Here is a 14,778-nt window from a genome sequence, read left to right on the forward strand (position 1 = left end):
TTATTTCAAGTAACAACAAACACTCACTGGGGCCCACTTGGGGGTAGAGGGTAAGAGGGAGAGGTTCAGGAAAAATAACTATTAGGTACTAAGCTTAATGCCTGGGTGATGAAATAATCTGTATAACAAACTCCCATGACACAAGTTTACTTATATAACAAAGTTGCACATGGTTATGTTTTATAAAGTTAAATGTACACTTACCATTCAACCCCATCAATTTTACTGTTTGTTTTTTGACCATGTGAATTCAAAACTTACCTTCACACAAAAACTTAGACACCAATTTTTGTATAGGCAGCTTTATTATAACAACAAAAAACTTGAAAGAACCTAGATGTTCTTAAATGGGTGAATTAATATATGGTAGTATACTCATACAACAGAATACGACTCAGCAACCTAAAAGAGCATGATGTATTGTTTTATACAACAACATGAATAAATCTTAAATGCATTTTGATAAGTGAGAGAAACAAAACCCTAAGGGTACATGTTTCATGATGTTTCCATTTATATGATATTCTGGAAAAGGTAAAATTAAAGGGATGAGTTGCTAGTTCCCAGGATTTGGGGGTGGGTGGAGCATAGAGCAACTTTGGGGGTGATGAAATTCTTGTGTACGACATTATGACAGTAGACAAAACTCGATGCATTTGCCAAAGCCCATAAAACTGTACAAAAAATTAGATAATTTTACTCTATGCAAATAAAAATTTCACCAGAATATATAGGAAACGAGAAGGAATGTAGACTGTGACAAATGAATTCAAGCTTGTTACACATGAATGACATCTCTAAATATGGAGAGTGGAAAAGAAAAGCGCTTGCCGAAGTAACTTTAGAAAACAGTATTTTGACTGGATATTGTGAAGCTAAAAACAAAATAACTGTACACAAACTCTGTACTCTGATTAGAAAGGCTACTTCTCACAAGGAAACAGGTCAGCAAGTAAGTCTGAAACTATTTTATAGCTATACTTGAACCGAATAAATGGGCAAATACAGATAAAGAGAATTGTTAAGGTAGAAGTCATAATTAAGCAAAGAGCGAATGGAAAAAAAAAAACAAAAACAAAAAAAACTGTGCTCCTGGAGTGGAGTCAGAGATATCTGTATAAAATATATACACATATGTAGATACACACACACAGAGATGGATATACGTGGGTGTAAACATGGGTTAGTATATATACATATATAAGTTTTCTAGCTTTGTCTTCTGAGCAGCTATAGGCAGTGATACCCTAGTAGCAGTGAACAAACTTGATGCCTCTCAACATATCTTTATTTTTAAATAGTATTCTCTCGTACAAGGAACCGGGACTCTTTAAAGAAGTGGTTGATTCTAGGGATATGCAAGAAAAATATAAATTAAACCTGGGTTATTTTGTGTTCCTAGAAGGAAGTTTCAATTAAAAAGAGTGGGGCCTTTTGAAAGACATAAGAATTAACCTGAAAGGGGTCCCAATATCCAAAGTTGGAACAATTTGATCAGCAAAAAAAGATGATAATGTTGAATTGTAGCATAATAAAATAATTGCTCATAAAATAAAATTAATATTCATATGCCAAACTGATATAAATAAATAATAAAGAGAAGGGAAAGTTCTTTCATACAGAAGCATTTTAATTAATCAATTTTGAAGAAAGAAAAATAGAATATCATCATTAGAACACTATATTCGTAATTACTGTAGGCATAGAGATTGTTGTGCAAATTAAGAGGATGTGTTTAATTAAAACAGTATATGTGCATAGTCTCAAAATATCTCCCTAAATAAATATTATTTACAAAGTATAAAAGTGTAACTTTACTAGAGAGACACCTGGAAAACACCACTTTAATCAAGTGATGAAAGTTAATAATATATTATCAGTATTAAGACTTATAGTCACACACACCTTACCTAAAGCACTAAGGGGCACCTCACCATTGTGGTGTTCTTTGCTCAAATTCACAACTTCAATCTAACTAGAGAAGACAGTAGAAAAAAACAAATTGACACACTTTCTATAAAACCATTGACCAGAGTTTTTAAAAAGTGTCAAGGCCATAAAAAAAACAAAGACTTAGGAACTGTAACATATTAGAAAAGAGTAAGAAGATAAGACAAAGAAATGCAATGTAGGACTCTAGATTAGATCCTTGGACAGATAAAAAGATGTCAGTGGAAAAACTGGTGGAATCTGAATAAGCATATAGTTTGATTAATAATAATGTTAATTTCTTAGCTTTGATTGATGTAAGATGATTATGTAATATGTGGGGAACTGGGAGAAGGGACTAAGGGAAGTCTCTTTACTGTCTTTGAAATGCTTCTTTAAGTCCAACATGATTTTAAAATAAAAATGTAAAGAGTTAAATTTCTCAGTGTTAGAATTTACTTTTTTAAGTGAGTATCTTTCAGATCCTGATATATGGGAGTCCTCTGCAAAAGGTATTCTACATTAAATATAAGATATATATGTTCTTCTGCTAAAAGATCTTGAATCTAAGAAAAATCTTTAACTCAATGTAATGTTTTTAACTTTTTAATCATAACAACAATATTGTATATAACTTAGGCCATGTTTATGTTGATTAAGCCATTCCGAGTGTATGTGTGTGTGTGTATATATATACACATATATACAAATATATATACGTATATATACACACAAATATATACATGTATATATATGTATATATTTATATATGTATATATACAAATATACACATACACACAAATATATATACACATACACACATACATATATACATATAAAATAGATTCTTTAGAATATGTTATGAGTCTTCTACAGTGTATGAAGATCAAGTGGAAGACTACTGAACTTGAAAAACTTAACTTTGACTCTCAAATCTGCTGCTGATAGTACTATGTGAATGGGATATGATTTGCTTTAATAAGTCTGAGATTTGCACTGTTATAAACTCTGTACAAATTGAAGGTAATAATTATCTTTCTGGGTCACCATTTTAACAGATTTATTAAAAATATAAACTATTTTTCTAATTTATATGTGACATTTAGGGAAACAAAATTTAGAAGCATAGGGAGAAAAAGAATTACTGTATATTTATTATCTTTATTCCTATGCATGTGTTTACATAATAGGAATCACATTACATACATTGTTTTGTTACTTACCTTTAAAAATGTAATTAACTAGTTTGTTTATTTTGACTATTTTCTAGAGCAGTTTTAGATACATAGCACAATTTAGCAGAAGATACAAAGATATCCCAAATACCTCCTCAGATATATACTCCCCTATTATCAACATTCTCCACCAGAGTGATACATTTTTTAAATAATTGATGAATCTACATTGACACATCTTCATCACTCAGAGTCCACAGATTACATTAGGGTTCCTTCTTGATGTTGTATGCTCTGTGGGCTTGGACATAGATAACATGTACATTCCATTAGAGCAAGATACAGAGTAGTTTTACTGGTCTAAAAGTTAATTTTATTTTTTTCATTTAACATTGTAACAGTAAAATTTCCAATGCTATCACAAATTATTTTCAAGTAAATCTAATTGTTGTATTATATTACAATGTCATATGCATATGTGTATATATACATATTGTATATGTGTGTATATTATATTCAAATATTCATATATGAATATTTAAGTGTTTTCAAGCTTTTTCTTCTTGTAAACAATCTCTCGATGAACCTGTATATTTTTCCCTGTGTCTGGGTTTATTTTCTACTTGTAGGTCAATTTCCTAGATATTTAGCTCTGAGATGTATTGCGGGAACTGGCCAGCAGTCCGCAATGCAACGGGGCTCTCTCTTTGCTCCCAGGCAGATTGGCAGGTCGAGAAATAATAGACACACACAAGATAGTGAAAGCTGAATCCAGGGGGGTCACCGCCTTCTGGTCCTGTGGTGCCAACAATGCACTGGATATGCCAGCATTTATTATTGAGTTTAGTGAGGGCAGAGGTAGTTTAGTGAGGGATTTAGGGTCATTTGATTATGAGGTGAGATGGTCACATGGGGATGAAGTAATTCTTTAACATAACATCTGTATGCAGAAGTACCGTATACAGAGATAAGAATTTACAGTATAGTGTGTGCATCAGTAATTTCTAACAGAGCCATAAAACAGGAACAGCAGTAACAGTTACGGCAAAAGCTGGTTACAAACAATTCATAGAAACAGGACCTGAAGTTTAATTTCTAACAGAACCTTAAAACAGGAAGACAGTCTTTCCATAACCCATGATTAGCAAGATATTAATCAGCAGTAACAGTTGCAGCAAAAGCTGGTTCCAAACAATTCATAGAAACAGGACGTGAAGTTAGACAACTGGTTAGACCAGAAATTCTCAGAAGGGAGTATGCCTTAACCCTAAAGAGGCCTAGAAGAGCCGCAGCAAGATAAGGGCGTTTATAGCTCTATCTTATCCATATGGACAGGCGCCCCCCCACCCCCCCATCCATTTATAGGCTTTCCACGAGGGTCACATTCCATTCCCAGAGCTATGAACACCTACTTTTCTGGGACAGGAATCTTGGTGATGTGAAACCTCCCTGACTGCACGTCCATTCATAGGCTCTCTGCAGGGGGAAGCACATCATGTGCTGTTGGCTCATTCTGGCAGTCAAACCTGGCATTGTCTTTACACAATCCTGCATGTAGTTTTGTATTTACAACAATCAGGAGCATTTCATCTTTTATTCCATAGCAATAGTTTCAGGGGGTCTCCCTACAGGGATGGATGGATTACTATCAAGGAAGGTGGCAGGGAAGAGCACTGAATTGGGTAGAGGGAGAATTTGGGCTCTGATGCATGATCAAAGTGATCTCAGAGAACTTCATGTGAAACTGTAAGCTGAAATACTCCTTCAGATTTATCGTGAGTTGGGGTAGAAGGGCTAAATCTTTTTATCAATGCATTTACTAGTTACTGGTTTTGAGGTGCTTAAGGGAAGGGAGCAAGACTTCAGGTAAGAAGGATTTATACAGCATAGCTGTTCCCAAAGAGGGCTTTCTGCTGCCGACATTCCCAAGAAAAAGTGGAGTAATAAGTTCTTTCCTGATGGTCTGGCCCACCACAGCATCTAATATAAAGGTTGTCACAATTTTCAAGGCTCTTTATATACTGTAGCAAATATCTCTGCAAAACTGTTGTATAATTGCAATTAGTGCTGATGTATTAATTAACAGCTAAAAGTTCCTTTAAAACAGTTCACATAATAAATTCTTAGTCTATTTAGTTTGTTCATGAAATACCTCACTACATAAACTTTAACAAACTATTATCTGGTCTTACTTGTATATTTAATTTTACTTAGATTTTATGAAATGTTTAAATATGTTTTCTTACCTTAAAATTAGAAAAATATTCTATTATACTTGGCTTCATAATGTACAGTTTATTTCCATATATAATCTTGCAGAAATTTGTTTTTGTATTTAACATTATGTAGGAAATACACTTTTTCTGTTTCCAAACAAGAAGTCATTTCATGAGTAATCAAATATTTCCTCATTGATTTGAAATGTCACCTTTATTACATAATAAATTATCATATACACATATTCTCCATGCTTTCCATTGATCTATATGACTATTCCTCCATCAGCACCACACTTTCCATTAATAAAGATTTATGATGAAAACCTGTCTCCATACTTCTTTTTTTTTCTCATTATTTCCCTGGCTATTTCATACATTTAATCTCTGAGATGAAATTTAGAATCAGTATGTCAAGTTATAAAACAACCACAACCACAAAAAACAAACAAATCGAAAAGAGATTTAGGATGGATTTGTATTGAATTTATGTATTAATTTTGAAAGAACTGGCATCTTTACAGTACTAAGTCTTTTCTCCAAGCATGTGAATCTATTTCATTTACTGACGTCTTCTTTTATGTTGTCACAGCATTTTTTTTTCAGGTGATTTGGCATTCGGTTCAAGCATAGATAAGAAATAGAATGGAATATCTGTATAAATCGATTCTAGGAAGAGTTTGGGTCAGGATGACCTAGAATGTTGGCAGTCTGTTTCAGTCTAAATTTCCAGACTATAAAAACTGTACATTTGAATGTTTGTATAAACTTCAAGCATCTCACAGTACAATCTTTTTAAAGTTCCTTTTTGTCTACGTTTTGTATAATATTTTTCTGTGCAGCAATATTTTAGAATCTTCTCTCAAAGGAAGGGCATTCACTAAAAAAAAAAAAAACAGACCAACGTAATAGTTGATCTGAGACCAAGATTTGCTTTCTGTGACAATGTTCTTAGATTTTTCTTTTTCAAAAAAGTGATTTTTTAACTTTTACCTATAAAACATATTGCTTTCATTTTTATAGAAGTCATTCCAAATGCAAAGGTTAAGAATTTCTCATTCTTTCTAATAATTTATAGCATGATTCTTATATCAAATTATTTAATACACATTATGATTATAGAATCAACATATTTTTGTGAACAATTTGGAAAATATAAATAATCCTCCCCTAATTATATTTTGCAATTAATAGCAAACCTGAGAAATCACTGTCTACAGATTTAAGTATTTCTCTATTATCTTAATATAAAAATAACAAAGCAGGTATTTTAAAACTTTTATAAGATACTTTCCCAAACACTCATAATTCAAAAAGATTATACTGAAGTATTTAGTATCATGGAATAATGTTTGAAATATATATTTCATTACATATATAATAATATATAATTATTCCATGATGTTAAATATACTTCAGCATAATCTTTTTAATTGACACATAATATCCTACCATATAATGTTAAAATACATTGAACTAATCCATTATATGTGGCTTACTAGGTTATTTTCAATCTTGTTTCTCAGAAAAGAATGCTGAATCTAAGCAAATGCTTATTTCCTTAGTATCAGTACCTAACACTGAAATTACCAATAGATAATATAGTTTGTTTAATGATTTCAATGTATATTGCCAAACTGTGCTCTGATATTGGTATCAGTTCACATTTGCATACATATGTTTGAACTCTATGCTCCAGACCGATTTTTAGTAATGAGAATGCAGCAGTGAATTAAACAGACAAACATCTAAGACTTCATGTAGCTTACATTATAGAAAGAAAGCAAAAATCATCAAGATAAATAGATTTACTTTTACATACACTATATATGATCATTATGAACTGAAGTGTATACTGAATTCATATGTTGAAGCCCAAGTTTCCAATATTAATCTATTTTAAAAAAGAACTTTTAAGAGATAATCAAGGTTTAAGGAGGTCATCAGGATCAGATCCCACTCCTATAGGACTCACAGCCTTATAAAAAGAGGAAGAGGGAAAGCTCTTTCTCACTTTCTACAGGCGTCAACCAAGACACGGCTGTGTGAGCCTACAGCAAAAAACGGACTGTCTGTAAGCCAGGAAGAAACCTACACCAGAACAGAACCATATAACCACTCTAGAACCCTGATGGCAGAATTCTAACAACCGTGAGAATATAAGTTTTTGTAGTTAATAGTCATAGAAATAATAAATCAACAGAAAGAGCAATATGGGTTGTCAAGGGTGCTGAAGTTTTATAGAGCATTCAGAGAGTCTCACTGACAAGATGTCAATAAATATATTAAGATAATAAGGAAGCCAGCATGCAGATATTTGGATAAGAGCATTTCTAGGCAGAAGGAGCAGAAATGTATAGGTCCTAAGGTTAATATATTTGTTATGTAATCAAGAGACAACAAGGAATGCAGTGCTACTATAATGCACCAAATAAGTGGAAGAATAGTTGCTGATGAGGTTGAAGAGATATTTTTGGAGCAAGACGATACAAAACGTAATAAAGACTTGGGCTTTAATCTAATTCTATGTGTAATAGTCAGAAGTCTCCAATAGAACCAACCTTCCTTCCTTCCTTCCTTCCTTCCTTCCTTCCTTCCTTCCTTCCTTCCTTCCTTCCTTCCTTCCTTCCTTCCTTCTTTTTCTTTCTTACTTTCATCTATGTATGTATGTATTGACATCTATCTATCTATCTATCTATCTATCTATCTATCTATCTATCAATCAAAGAGGAGACTTATTAAGAGAATTGGCTCTCATGATTATGAAGGCAGAGAAGTCCCATAATATGCTGCCTGTAAGCTGATAAAATAAGAAAGTTGGTAGTATAATTCGGTTCAAGTCCAAAGGCCTATATAACAGGAAACCGGGGAGCTGGCATGTCTCCCAGTCTGAGGTTAAAGAGAGGTAGAGGTGGGGGATGCTGATGTAAGTCCTGAGTCTTGAAGCCCAAGGGCAGGAGAAGATGGATTTCATAGCTCAAAAAACAGAGACAGAGTTCACCCTTTCTTAGTTTTTATTGTTCCATTCAGGCCCTCAACAGAGTGGATTTTGCCCACACACATTGTTTAGGATCTATCTTTCTTGCTCAGTATACCGATTCAAATGCTAATCTCTTCTAGAAACTCCATCACAGAAACATGTAGAAAAAATTTTTTTTTTTTTCTTTTTTTTTTTTGAGACGGAGTCTCACTCTGTCGTCCAGGCTGGAGTGCAGTGGCCGGATCTCAGCTCACTGTAAGCTCTGCCTCCTGGGTTTACGGCATTCTCCTGCCTCAGCCTCCTGAGTAGCTGGGACTACAGGCACCCGCCACCTCGCCCGGCTAGTTTTTCATATTTTTTTAGTAGAGACGGGGTTTCACCGTGTTAACCAGGATGGTCTCGATCTCCTGACCTCGTGATCCGCCCGTCTCGGCCTCCCAAAGTGCTGGGATTACAGGCTTGAGCCACCGTGCCCGGTCCAGAAATAATGTTTTGCTAGCTGTCTAGGTATCCCTTAATCCAGCCAAGTTGACAAATACAATTAAGACATGATATGACATACATTTTAATAAACTCACCCCAGTTTTTCTGCTGAGAATGTACTGGAGAACTGCAAGAGTATAATAGGGATACCACTTAAGAGACTATTGCAATACTTTAGATACATGGTAGTGGTTTGGACCAGATTATTGATAGCATGAGTAGCAATAACTAGTCAAATTTTGAATATATTTCAAAATAGAGGTAGTAAGATTTTATTTTTGATTGGATATGGTGGCAAAGAGTGAAATATAAATAACACCAAACTTTTGGCCTGAGAAAATGCAAGAATAGAATTATTAACTCACACAGGGAATTATGGAAAACTACAGAGAACATTTTGAAGGAAAAGTAAAAAGTAGGTTTTTGAATCTGTTAAATCTGAGATGCTTATTAGATGTTTCAGTAGAAATGTCAGTAGGCACTTGGATAAGTGAGTCTGGGAATTAGGGAGAGGTAGAAGGTAGACATCTTCAGAATACAAATCTGAAGATATAAGATTGGGGTTCACATATGGTGAGTGTGAATATAAAAATATTCCAATGATTAGCTCCAGTGTACACCACTATTTCACTGTGGATTTGAGAAAAAAGCAGCAAAAGACTAAGAAAAAAAAGGTCAGGATTATCATAGGAGAGATACTAGTGAATGAAATGTCTTGGGAGCAAGTGAAAAAGGGTTCCAAATAGGAATGATTAAGTGCAGCTGATAGATCAAATTAAATGATCACCACATTTATTAATAATTAGAGACTATCATTGGTGACCTTGACATGGGCAGTTTCAGTGAATTGGACAGGGCAAATTCTAAATGAGGTAGATTCTAGAGAAAATGAGAGAATGTAGGTATAGACAATACTTTCAGCAGTATTGCCGTAAAGACTTCAAGATAAATGGATGCAGTATCTAGACGGAGAAGTAAAAAGATGTTTGAAGTTTCTTAAATTTATATATTACTTATTCTTCGAGATGAGAAAAACAAGGTTATTATTAATTATTAACCACATAAATAAGGTCAAATATCCCATTTAAATGATTCAATTGAGATGGAAAATTGAGGAAGTAGAGACAAAAGAAAACTGTTGAAGTACCGTAGTTAAGTATTTGAGAGGATGGAGGCACTGGCGATCAGGCAGGAGCAGACACAATCCATCCATTGTAACAAGAGAGCAATGAAGAGAATATGGATGATAATTAAATTAGGAGTGTAAGGAAGCTTGCTTGGTACATCTTCTCAGCATTACGAATTAACATTATTTAAAAATGAGTACAGACCTCAATTCAATCAGCTGGAGATAGGTATTGTAGACATGAGGTCAATGGACTTGAAATCTGCCTCCAACTTTTGGCGAAGTAAATGTATAAGTAATCAGAAATTAGATGTTGCTATAGTTTGGATGTTTGTCCTACCAAACCTCATGTTGAAATTTGAGCCCCAATGTTGAAGGTATGTCCTAATGCAAGGAGTTTGGGTCATAGGGACATATCCCTCATGAATGTCTTGGTGCCATCCTCTCGGTAAAGAGCAAGTTCTTGCTCAAATAGTTCTTGTTATCCTTTTGTAGTGAGTGAGTTCTTGCTCTATTAGTTCTCCTGAAAGTTGGTTCTTAAAAAGAGCCTGGCACCTCTCTCCTCTCCCTCTTGTTCCTCTCTCACCATGTAATACCTGCATATGCTGGCTTCCCTTTGACTTCTGCCACCATGAGTGGAAGGAGCTGAGGCCCTCACCAGTGCCCAGTCTTGAACTTTCCAGCTGGAAGAAAAATAAGCCAAATGAAGCTTTATATATATATATATAAATCAGTATCATACATTACTTTACAGCCACACAAACAAAGACAGATGGCTTGCATTAAAAAGTGGAAGAATGAAGCAAATTCACAAGGAGGAATAACAAATATTTTTTAAAAGTAGCGCATACAACTCCTGTAATAGATGACTTTGACATGACATTCTCAGTTCTATACTTTACATTTAGCAATTAAGTTCCATAAAAGTCCCAAGTATCCATCTAAATATGAGTAAATTTGCCTCAAAGTCTATTCCATGATATCATATGTTTCATAATTAACTCATGTAGGGAGTGTGTATGTGTGTGTGTGCGCACGCACACACACAGATACCCAAATGTTGTTTGGCCTTTAAATTTTGTTATGGATATTTCTGCCTCTATGACTGAATATATCAGACTAACAATCTTACTAACACGAGCTGTAAAAATAAGACTAAAAAATGTTTTAAAAGCCTGTTTGCAAGCTGGGCATGGTGGCTCATGCCTGTAATCCCAGCACTTTGGGAGGCCGAGGCAGGCAGATCACCTGAGGTCAGGAGTTCAAGATCAGCCTGACCAACATGGAGAAACCCTATCTCTACTAAAAATACAAAATTAGCCGGGTGTGGTAGCGGGCGCCTGTAATCCCAGCTACTTGGGAGGCTGAGGCAAGAGAATCTCTTGAACCCAGGAGGCAGCTGTTGCAGTGAGCCGAGATGGTGCCATTGCATTCCTGCCTGGGTAACAGTGCGAGAGACTCCATCTAAACAAACAAACAAACAAAAGCCAGTCTGCAGATATTATAAAGCAATCAAGGCAGCCAGGTCTTGATGGGCACAGTTTCTGTAGAGAAGAAACACATTGAGGTGAGATTTACATTTCCTCTGGGTGCATTTGCTCATTCACTACACTGGACATAAATGTCAAAGAGAAAACAACATTTTAGAGCCCGTGGCAGTCTCTGTGGGTTTTGTAGACAAAAATTGGAGCTCAAGGCTGCCAAAGCAACCATGATTTGAGGAGTCAAAATCTTGGAGAAAAGAAAAATACTGTATAGAGAATGCAGCCTAATAGTCTTCCAGCAATTTCGAGTCATTTACTGATTCTTAAACTGCATATGCCCAGGGCAAGTTATTGTGAATATAAGCAAAACACAGTTAATTAGAGGATAAAATGTTAAGTAAAGAGAGCAAAAGACTCATTTGGCTGGAAAGACAAAAATTGGAATTCAGGAACTGCCAAAATAGTAGGGGCACTTGTAAACACCCAAAACTTTCAGTTTGAGATTCAGTTTTGGTTTTACCTTGGAGATAAGAGAAATTAGAATAATGCCAGACCTCACACAAGAAGAAGTTGAGCTAGAATTTATTCACGATGATCTTTTCATATTCTATGCATTTTCCAAAAGTAAACTTACGAAGAACTGATGACAAAGAAAAATTATAAAATCAACTATAGACTCATTACCTTCAAGGAATAATAATAAAGGTAATGGCCAACTTTTCATCATAAGCCATGGAAGCCAGAAAACACAATGACATCCTTACAGTGCTGAAAGAACTGGCAAACTATAAAATTCTATATTCACTTAAAATATATTTCAGGCCGGGCATGGTGGCTCATGCCTGTAATTCCAGCACTTTGGGAGGCTGATGTGGGCAGATCATCTGAGGTCAGGAGTTCCAGCTCAGCCTGGTCAACATGGTGAAACCCCATCTCTACTCAAAATACAAAAATTAGCCAGACGCAGTGGAGCGTGCCTGTAGTCCCAGCTACTCGGGAGTCTGAGGCTGGGTCCAGGCGGCCTGGAGGAGCGCAGAGGCCGTGGATGTTGACAGATCCGCGGCCCAGTACGCTGTGGGGATTGCCACGCTAGAAAGAGACGTCAGCCTGGGCCCAACCCCCATCCCCGAGCTCACACACCAGCATCGGACTTGAGAGCGCCTCCTTCCTGGAGGAGGACTTCATCCCTTCGCTGTGCTGAACATGATGATGGGCGGAGGCGGCTCCTTCTCGGCTGGCGGCCTCGGCAAGGGCATATTCTCCAGGCTCCACTCAACGTGCTCAGTAGGCACCACTGGATGTTTAACGCAACCTCCTACCACCTCAGCTAAGAGGACACTGGCCTCCTGTGCATCCATGCCAGCGCCCACCCGAGACATGTTCGAGAAATCGTAAAAATCAGCACGAAGGGGTTTATTTTAATGGGCAGAACCCTGGACGCGATGGAGCTGGAGCGAGCCCAGGCGCAGCTGACGTCCATGCTTATGACGAACCTGGAGTCCAGGCCTGTGGTCTTCGAGGATGTGGGGAGGCAGATGCTGGTCACTCGCTCCAGAAAGCTGCCACAGGAGCTGTGCACACTCATCCGCAACGTGAAGCCGGAAGACGTGAAGAGAACTGCTTCTAAGATGCTCCAACGGAAGCCGGCAGTGGCCGCCTGGGCGACTTGACCAACCTGCCTACTTATGAGCACATCCAGATCGCCCTGTCGAGCAAGGACGGGCGCCTGCCCAGGACTTACCGGCTTTTCCGGTAGAGCTGCTCCCTGACCTGATGGATCCAGGAGCTGCAGCTGGGGCCTGCTCTTGCGTGTTAGTTTGGACACGAATTTAGTCTAAAACGCTATCTCGTTTTACAAACAGTGCGAACAGTGTCGCCAGAGCACCCACGCACTTTGCATTCCTTCAGAACTGAATGTGCCAATCAGTGGAGTAAATACTGACACTGACCACGGCAAGCCAGGAAGCAGGTGAAGTCCCGAGCGCGGGAGGGCAGCGTGCCATGAGGAGGCTGGGTCAGCGCTCCCCCTCCTCAGGGGATCTCAAGGCACGTGGTGTCGGGCAGGTTATTTTAGAGGAGCAAGCCCTGAGCCAGGAAGCAGCAGAGGCCAAACTATCAGAGCCTCCCCAGTGGCCACCAAGTTCCTATGTCGGGTACCAGGACTCACCTCTGACAAACGGGAGAAGACAAGGGCCTGGTCAGCTCCGAGGAGCGCGGTCCACGTGTGTGCACGCCTGCTTCCCTGGTAAGAAAGAGCTGTTATCTTTCTAAAAAAAAAAATAAAAAATAAAAAAATAAAGTATTATTCAATCTTTCTATTATTTTTGCACCCATTAACTGTCTGCACCTCCTTTGCCCCAGCCCCGCAACCACTCTTCCCAGTCTTTGGTAACCGTCATTCTACTCTCCATGGCCAGGAATTCAAATGTTCTGATTTTCAAATACCAGGAATAACTGAGAACACGCAATGTTTGTCTTTCTGTGCCTGGCTTATTTCACTTAGCATAATGATCTCTAGTTCCAACTATGTTGTTGCAAATGACAGAATCTGTTTTTATGGCTAAATAGTACTACATTGTGTATATGTACCACATTTTCTTTATCCAGTCATCTGTTGAGGGACCCTTAGGTTGCTTCCACATCTTGTCTATTAACAGTGCTCCAACAAACATGAGTGTATGGATATCTCTTAAATATAATGATTTTTCTGGCTCATACCTTATCTCTATGGTTGGCTTTTTTGAGAAACCTCCAAACTGTGCTTCATACTGGTTGTACTAATTTACAATTCCACTAACAGTGTACGAGGGTTTCCTTTTCTCCACATCCTTGCTGGCAATTGTTATTGCCTGTATTTTAGATAAAAGTCACTTTAGCTGGGATGAGATGATATCTCACTGTAGTTTTGACTTGCATTTCTCTGATGATCAGTGATGTTTCAAATGTCTGTTTGCCTGTATGTCCTCTTTAGATAAATGTCTATTTAAAATTGTGCCTTTTTTTTTTTTTTTTTGAGACAGAGTCTCACCTTGCCACCAAGGCTGCAGTGCAATGGTGTGATCTCGGCTCACCACAACCTCTGTCTCCCTGATTCAAGCAATTATCCTGCCTCGGCCTCCCAAGTAGCTGGGATTACAGGTGTGTGCCACCATGCCAGGCTTATTTTTGTATTTTTAGCACAAATGAGGTTTCACCATGTTGGCCAGGCTGGTCTCGAACTCCTGACCTCGTGATCCAGCCACCCCAGCCTCCCAAAGTGCGGGATTACAGGTGTGAGCCACCGTGCCTGGCAAGTTTTCCCGTTTTTAGTGAGTTTTTTTCCTATACAGTTGTCCGAACTCCATATATATCCTGGATATTAATGCTTTGTCAGAGGAGTAGTTTG

General features: G+C 37.3%; 1 pseudogene; it reads left to right on the forward strand.

Annotated features, from left to right (window-relative positions):
• Positions 1–784: 784 nt before the first annotated feature.
• On the forward strand, positions 785–13,618 carry LOC105479680 (mitochondrial-processing peptidase subunit alpha pseudogene; annotated as a pseudogene).
• The last annotated feature ends 1,160 nt before the right edge of the window (positions 13,619–14,778 follow it).

The sequence above is a fragment of the Macaca nemestrina genome, chromosome 3 (genome assembly GCF_043159975.1).
Source record: "Macaca nemestrina isolate mMacNem1 chromosome 3, mMacNem.hap1, whole genome shotgun sequence".
Classification (NCBI taxonomy): domain Eukaryota; kingdom Metazoa; phylum Chordata; class Mammalia; order Primates; family Cercopithecidae; genus Macaca; species Macaca nemestrina.